This window comes from Pseudophryne corroboree, unplaced genomic scaffold (assembly GCF_028390025.1).
Source record: "Pseudophryne corroboree isolate aPseCor3 unplaced genomic scaffold, aPseCor3.hap2 scaffold_2870, whole genome shotgun sequence".
In the NCBI taxonomy this organism is placed as follows: Eukaryota; Metazoa; Chordata; class Amphibia; order Anura; family Myobatrachidae; genus Pseudophryne; species Pseudophryne corroboree.
Window position 1 is genome coordinate 27,868 of NW_026969535.1, and position 8,691 is coordinate 36,558.

At 49.6% G+C, this 8,691-nt stretch overlaps 1 non-coding gene and 1 pseudogene across 1 annotated transcript; both read right to left on the bottom strand.

Annotated features, from left to right (window-relative positions):
• Positions 1-9: 9 nt before the first annotated feature.
• On the bottom strand, positions 10-151 carry LOC135014671 (U1 spliceosomal RNA; annotated as a pseudogene).
• A 152-nt stretch (positions 152-303) lies between these two features.
• Positions 304-467, bottom strand: LOC135014661 (U1 spliceosomal RNA). The gene has a single exon (XR_010213081.1). It is a non-coding gene; the product is annotated as a U1 spliceosomal RNA (small nuclear RNA).
• Between the last annotated feature and the right edge of the window lie 8,224 nt (positions 468-8,691).

Genomic DNA, 8,691 nt, shown 5'->3' on the forward strand with positions numbered 1-8,691 from the left:
TGAGAGCCGACCAGGGGAAACACAAATTATGCAGTCAAGTTTCCCACATTTGGGGAAATCGCAGGAGCAGCACACCCAGAGTGCAATGGGTGAGCCTTGCCCTGGGAGAAGCACCTACATGATCATAGTATCTCACCTGCCAGGTAAGTAGAAGTTGGGCTAGAGCTGGGGAGGGTCGCTGCTCGGGTACCCCCCTGTCAAGTGAAGGAGATCCAACTGAGGCAGCACAAGGGAACTCTCGAAAGAAGAACAAGGCTAGAGGAAGATCTGAGACAAATAAATCTGACTTTTACCAGAGCTGACCAGAGGAAAGCACAAACACAGTCCCCCACTACCACAAATAATGCAGTCGAGTTTCCCACATTTGGGGAAATCACAGGGGTCAGCATACCCAGAATGCAATGAATGAACCTCACCCTGGGAGAACAATCTTCATGACCATGGTATCTCCTATGCAAAATAAGTATGATTTGGGATAGGGCTGGGGAGGGCCGCTGCTCAGGCACATCTCTGTCAAGTAAAGGAGATTCAACTGAGGCAGCACAAGGGAACTCTCATCTGGGGACAACAACTGCAGGGAGAACACAAATTTTCAGATGAACATGGGAGGGCAGAAGGCTGCCTAATAATGAAGCACCCCCAAACAACAAACCAAATGCAACAACTAGTGCAAGCATTCCTGGGGGAAGGCCTGCAGCAGATGGATTTGCATACGGTGATGTCATCCAAGCAGTGGGTCAAACAACAAACCAAATGCAACAACTAGTGCAAGCATTCCTGGGGGAAGGCCTGCAGCAGATGGATTTGCATACGGTGATGTCATCCAAGCAGTGGGTCAAAGTTGGCTTCAACCCTCGTCTGCATATGAAAAGAGAAAAGAGGCGTGTAGGGCATGGCGGCCTTTTGCGGCGCTTGGATGACCCCTAGTTCGCATTAAACACCTCCACCCTCCTTCGGTGTGGGGCTCATGTTGGCTATGCCCCAGCCCCTGAAGCATTCAAGCTGATTTCTTGCAGCAGCTGGGCACTGTAACAGCTCCAGAGCTGCTCTGTACGGCAAGTAAAAGGGTGTGGGCCCTGCAGCACTACCTGTAGTTTGCATTGTGCATTGGAAGGCACAAAGTAAGCAGGCAAGGTCCAGAGAACAGTTAGAGGTCGGAGTAGCACTATCTCAAGTAGTACTACGACAGCACGGATGGATTCTAAATATTCCAAAATCGCAGCTGATTCCGACGACACGTCTGCTGTTCCTAGGGATGATTCTGGACACAGTACAGAAAAAGGTGTTTCTCCCGGAGGAGAAAGCCAAGGAGTTATCCGACATAGTCAGGAACCTCCTAAGACCAGGCCAAGTGTCAGTACAATGCACAATGGTCCTGGGAAAGATGGTGGCTTCTTACGAAGCGATTCCATTCGGCAGATTCCATGCAAGAACTTTTCAGTGGGATCTGCTGGACAAATGGTCCGGATCGCATCTTCAAATGCATCAGCGGATAACCCTGTCTCCAAGGACAAGGATGTCTCTCCTGTGGTGGTTACAGAGTGCTCATCTCCTAGAGGGCCGCAGATTCGGCATTCAGGATTGGGTCCTGGTGACCACGGATGCCAGCCTGAGAGGCTGGGGAGCAGTCACACAGGGAAGAAATTTCCTGGGCTTGTGGTCAAGCATGGAAACGTCACTTCACATAAATATCCTGGAACTAAGGGCCATTTACAATGCCCTAAGTCAGGCAAGACCTCTGCTTCAGGGTCAGCCGGTGTTGATCCAGTCGGACAACATCACGGCAGTCGCCCACGTAAACAGACAGGGCGGCACAAGAAGCAGGAGGGCAATGATGGAAGTGGCAAGGATTCTTCGCTGGGCGGAGAATCATGTGATAGCACTGTCAGCAGTGTTCATTCCGGGAGTGGACAACTGGGAAGCAGACTTCCTCAGCAGACACGATCTTCACCCGGGGGAGTGGGGACTTCACCCAGAAGTCTTCCACATGATTGTGAACCGTTGGGAAAAACCAAAGGGTGGACATGATGGCGTCCCGCCTCAACAAAAAGCTGGACAGATATTGCGCCAGGTCAAGGGACCCTCAGGCAATAGCTGTGGACTCTCTGGTAACACCGTGGGTGTACCAGTCAGTGTATGTGTTCCCTCCTCTTCCTCTCATACCAAAAGTACTGAGAATCATAAGAAGGAGAGGAGTAAAGACTATACTCGTGGCTCCGGATTGGCCAAGAAGGACTTGGTACCCGGAAATTCAAGAGATGCTCACGGAAGACCCGTGGCCTCTACCTCTAAGAAAGGACCTGCTCCAGCAGGGACCATGTCTGTTCCAAGACTTACCGCGGCTGCGTTTGACGGCATGGCGGTTGAACGCCGGATCCTGAAGGAAAAAGGCATTCCGGATGAAGTCATCCCTACCCTGATCAAAGCCAGGAAGGATGTAACCATACAACATTATCACCGTATTTGGCGTAAATATGTTGCGTGGTGCGAGGCCAGGAAGGCCCCTACAGAGGAATTTCAACTGGGTCGTTTCCTGCATTTCCTGCAAACAGGACTGTCTATGGGCCTCAAATTAGGGTCCATTAAGGTTCAAATTTCGGCCCTGTCAATATTCTTCCAAAAAGAACTGGCTTCTGTTCCTGAAGTTCAGACGTTTGTCAAGGGAGTACTGCATATACAGCCTCCTTTTGTGCCTCCAGTGGCACCTTGGGATCTCAATGTAGTTTTGGGATTCCTAAAATCACATTGGTTTGAACCACTCACCACTGTGGACTTAAAATATCTCACATGGAAAGTGGTAATGCTGTTAGCCCTGGCTTCAGCCAGGCGTGTCTCAGAATTGACCAAAACAAAAAACTGCAACAAACGAGCGCCTAATCATCAAAATAAAAAGTGAAAACCAATACGTGTTTCATAGAATTAAATAATCACAATTTTATGTTCCTGATAGTCTGCGCTTGCCGGAATACTATGTGTAGTATTGTGGTGATAGCATAGAAAAAGAACAAACGGCTGCGCTGAATATCAGGAACGAAACATGATGTACAGAGAGCCAACGTAAAAAATAACAATGTTTATTAATAAAACATATAAAAAGATTAATTGTCAAATAACCGGTGAAAAATATATACAAATATATATAAGAACAGTCACTAGACGTGAACTAGTGGTATATTGTAATGACTCAGCTTATTGGGGTGAAAAGTTCCGTGATTCACTTGTTAGATAGTTGATAAATACCAGGTGTGTTGGTAGGATCCTAATGAATAAAAAAGTCCCTCAGTTGAAATTGATATTCAATACCTTTCCAAAATGGGCTGGTAAGAGCCGAGCGTCCTCGGCTTCAATGTCCTGCAATGCCCATATACGCTGTGCAGCGGAAAGGAATGGACCGTCTCTCTCACAACCCGGTCGTGGCGGCGTGTGCGCTGAAGCCGCTGATGTCGGATGCTGTAGAAGGAGGGTGCAGCGGGGACCAAGGAACACCTGGAAGATTTCACCTGAGCTGAGTGTGGATAGGGGCGGGTCCTGACGCGTTTCGTCACGTTCACGTGACTTTCTCAAAGGTAGAATGTTCTTATATATATTTATATATATTTTTCACCGGTTATTTGACAATTAATCTTTTTATATGTTTTATTAATAAACATTGTTATTTTTTACGTTGGCTCTCTGTACATCGCGTCTCAGAATTGGCGGCTTTATCCTATAAAAGCCCTTACCTAATTTTTCATATGTGGTGCCTGCGGCTACTAGGGACTTGGAGGATTCCAAGTTGCTGGACGTAGTCAGGGCCCTGAAAATATATGTTTCCAGGACGGCTGGAGTCAGAAAATCTGATTCGCTGTTTATCCTGTATGCACCCAGCAAGCTGGGTGCTCCTGCTTCTAAGCAGACGATTGCTCGTTGGATTTGTAGTACAATTCAGCTTGCACATTCTGTGGCAGGCCTGCCACAGCCAAAATCTGTAAAAGCCCATTCCACACGGAAAGTGGGCTCATCTTGGGCGGCTGCCCGAGGGGTCTCGGCTTTACAACTTTGCCGAGCAGCTACTTGGTCAGGGGAAAACATGTTTGCTAAATTCTACAAATTTGATACCCTGGCTGAGGAGGACCTGGAGTTCTCTCATTCGGTGCTGCAGAGTCATCCGCACTCTCCCACCCGGTTGGGAGCTTTGGTATAATCCCCATGGTCCTTTCGGAGTCCCCAGCATCCACTAGGACGTTAGAGAAAATAAGAATTTACTTACCGATAATTCTATTTCTCATAGTCCATAGTGGATGCTGGGCGCCCATCCCAAGTGCGGATTGTCTGCATTACTTGTACATAGTTATTGTTACAAAAATCGGGTTATTGTTGTTGTGAGCCATCTTTTCAGAGGCTCCTTCTGTTATCATGCTGTTAACTGGGTTCAGATAACAAGTTGTACGGTGTGATTGGTGTGGCTGGTATGAGTCTTACCCGGGATTCAAAATCCTTCCTTATTGTGTACGCTCGTCCGGGCACAGTATCCTAACTGAGGCTTGGAGGAGGGTCATAGGGGGAGGAGCCAGTGCACACCAGCTAGTCCTAAAGCTTTTACTTTGTGCCCAGTCTCCTGCGGAGCCGCTATTCCCCATGGTCCTTTCGGAGTCCCCAGCATCCACTACGGACTATGAGAAATAGAATTATCGGTAAGTAAATTCTTATTTTCTGGACTGTGTCCAGGATCATCCTTAGGAATAGAAGACGTGTCGTCGGAATCAGCTGCGATTTTGGAATATTAAGAATCCAACCGTGCTGCCGCAACACTACTTGAGATAGTGCTACCCCGACTACCAACTGTTCCCTGGATCTTGCCCTTATCCGGAGATCGTCCAAGTAAGGGATAATTAAAACTCCCTTCCTTCGAAGGAGTATCATCATTTCGGCCATTACTTTGGTAAAGACCCGGGGTGCCGTGGACAAACCAAACGGCAGCGTCTGAAACTGATAGTGACAGTTCTGTACCACAAACCTGAGGTACCCTTGGTGAGAAGGGTAATTTGGGACATGGAGATAAGCATCCTTGATGTCCAGAGACACCATATAATCCCCTTCTTCCCGGTTTGCCATCACCGCTCTGAGTGACTCCATCTTGAATTTGAACCTTTGTATGTAAGTGTTCAAGGATTTCAGATTTAAATTAGGTCTCACCGAGCCGTCCGGCTTCGGTACCACAAACAGCGTGGAATAATACCCCTTTCCCTGTTGTAGGAGGGGTACCTTGATTATCACCTGCTGGGAATACAGCTTGTGAATGGCTTCCCATACCGCCTCCCTGTCGGAGGGAGACGTCGGTAAAGCAGACTTTAGGAAAACGGCGAAGGGGAGACGTCTCGAATTCCAATTTGTACCCCTGAGATACCACCTGAAGGATCCAGGGGTCCACCTGTGAGTGAGCCCACTGCACGCTGAAATTTATGAGACGGGCCCCCACCGTTTCTGTTCCTGGGAACTGGCTGTTTGCTGCAGCCTTTTTCCTCTCCCTCTGCCACGGGGCAGAAATGAGGAGCCTTTTGCCCGCTTGCCCTTATGGGGCCCAAAGGACTGCGCCTGATAATACGGCGTCTTCTTATGTTGAGAGGCTACCTGGGGTAAAAATGTGGATTTCCCAGCCGTTGCCGTGGCCACCAGGTCTGTTAGACCTACCCCAAATAACTCCTCCCTTTTATAAGGCGATACTTCCATATGCCTTTTGGAATCAGCATCACCTGACCACTGTCTTGTCCATAACCCTCTTCTGGCAGAAATGGACAGCGCACTTACTCTTGATGCCAGTCGGCAAATATCCCTCTGTGCATCACGCATATATAGAAAGCATCTTTTAAATGCTCTATAGTCAGTAATATACTGTCCCTATCTAGGGTATCAATATTGTCAGTCAGGGAATCCGACCAAGCCATCCCAGCACTGCACATCCAGGCTGAGGCGATTGCTGGTCGCAGTATCACACCCGTGTGAGTGTATATACATTTTTGGATATTTTACTGCTTTCTGTCAGCAGGTTCCTTAAGGGCGGCCGTATCCGGGGACGGTAGTGCCACCTGTTTAGACAAGCGTGTGAGCGCTTTATTCACCCTAGGGGGTGTTTCCCAATGTGCCCTATCCTCTGGCGGGAAGGGGTATGATGCTAATAACTTTTTAGGAATTAACAGTTTTTATCGGGGGAAACCCACGCATCATCACACACTTCATTTAATTCCTCAGATGCAGGAAAAACTACAGGCAGTTTTTTCTCACCCAACATAATACCCTTTTTAGTGGTACTGGTATTATCAGAAATGTGTAAAAACATTTTCCATAGCCTCAATCATGTAACGTGTGGCCCTACTGGAAGTCACATTCGTCTCTTAATCGTCGACACTGGAATCAGTATCCGTGTCGGCGTCTGTATCTGCCATCTGCGGTAACGGGCGTTTTAGAGCCCCTGATGGCTTTTGAGACACCTGGACAGGCACAGGCTGAGTAGCCGGCTGTCTCATGTCATCAATCTTTTGTAAAGAGCTGACACTGTCACGTAATTCCTTCCATAAGCTCAGCCACTCAGGTGTCGACTCCCTAGGGGGTGACAACTCCATTACAGGCAATTGCTCCGCCTCCACACCATTTTCCTCCTCATACATGTCGACACAATCGTACCGACACACACACACACAGGGAATGCTCTGATAGAGGACAGGACCCCACTAGCCCTTTGGGGAGACAGAGGGAGAGTATGCCAGCACACACCAGAGCGCTATATATATATATATATACAGGGATAACCTTATATAAGTGTTTTTCCCCTTATAGCTGCTGTATTGTTATACTACGCCTAATTAGTGCCCCCCTCTCTTTTTTAACCCCTTTCTGTAGTGTAGTAACTGCAGGGGAGAGCCAGGGAGTTTCCCTCCAACGGAGCTGTGAGAGAAAATGGCGCCAGTGTGCTGAGGAGATAGGCTCCGCCCCCTTCTCGGCGGCCTTTTCTCCCGTTTTTCTGTGGAATCTGCCAGGGGTTAAAATTCATCCATATAGCCCTGGGGGCTATATGTGATGTATTTTCGCCAGCCAAGGTGTTTCTATTGCTGCTCAGGGTGCCCCCCCCTAGCGCCCTGCACCCTCAGTGACCGAAGTGTGAAGTGTGCTGAGGAGCAATGGCGCACAGCTGCAGTGCTGTGCGCTACCTTGGTGAAGACAGGATGTCTTCTGCCGCCGATTTTCCGGACCTCTTCTTGCTTCTGGCTCTGTAAGGGGGCCGGCGGCGCGGCTCTGGGACCGAGCTCCGAGGCTGGGCCTGTGTTCGGTCCCTCTGGAGCTAATGGTGTCCAGTAGCCTAAGAAGCCCAATCCACTCTGCACGCAGGTGAGTTCGCTTCTTCTCCCCTTAGTCCCTCGATGCAGTGAGCCTGTTGCCAGCAGGTCTCACTGAAAATAAAAAACCTAAAACTAAACTTTCACTAAGAAGCTCAGGAGAGCCCCTAGTGTGCACCCTTCTCGGCCGGGCACAAAAATCTAACTGAGGCTTGGAGGATTGTCATAGGGGGAGGAGCCAGTGCACACCAGGTAGTCCTAAAGCTTTACTTTTGTGCCCAGTATCCTGCGGAGCCGCTAATCCCCATGGTCCTTACGGAGTTCCCAGCATCCACTAGGACGTCAGAGAAACACTGATAGAGTACATTATATTTATGAATTAATTGCTTCCAGATTCTGCAGCAGCATCATCAGCACCACCAGTGTTACTCACAGTCACTTCACACTGACTGCTGCACAACACATCACTTAATTTCCGGGCCGCCCGCCACCTGGTGAAGAGACATGGGAGATGAAGGACCAGCAGTGCCACGTTGAGCGGAAGTATTGTGAATTAGTTACCCACACACTCCTTGTGACACCTGCTCCCCGTCTGCCCTCCCACCCGCCGCCTGCCGTCCGGAACCCGCACTGACAAGTAAGTCTCAGCAGAATGTGTCTGCCAGCAGCTCCCAGTCCCTCCTAGAGGAACACTGCCAGTGGTGTGGCGGCCGCGGCACACTAGGACTGAGAGACCGCAGCAGGAGGAAAGCACAGGTGGGCGGGAGGAGAGCATGGGCGGACATCACCATGTCACATTGCAAGGTGACGCCAGTCCCCCCAGTGAGGCCGCCGACGAATGCACTCAGCATAGTATTAGCAGCAGGCAGAGGGGGGTCGGGTGCAGCGGTGGTGGGAGGTACGGAAATGAGCTGCAGGCTAGGCTCCACCGATCACACAGTCAGCGATCACTGTGCTACAGCAAGCGTGGCGTGCAGCGGTGCTGGACATTAGGGAGTGCCTGTGCGCACCAGGCACCCCTTGTACGCACGCCTATGCGCTACCACCCCCCATATGCCACACTACATCACTATGCTACAGCCCTCCCATATGCTGCACTTCATAATTACACTATACCCCCCATACAACATACTACATCACCACACTACACTACTCACAATAAAATTAAAACATCCCAGTTCCTCATTCTTAATGAGCTCACGTGAGTTCTCTCCCCAACGGAGCTCCAGACCAAGTAACAATGAAGACACCAGCAGCGTGTAGGGGGCAGGCCTGGTCCACTTGTCAGGAGAGAGCAGTCACAGGAGGGTAAGAAGGGGGCGGGGCCTAGTCCTACAGACGGGAGAGAGCACAGACAGGAGAGAGCAAGGTACAGGGGTAG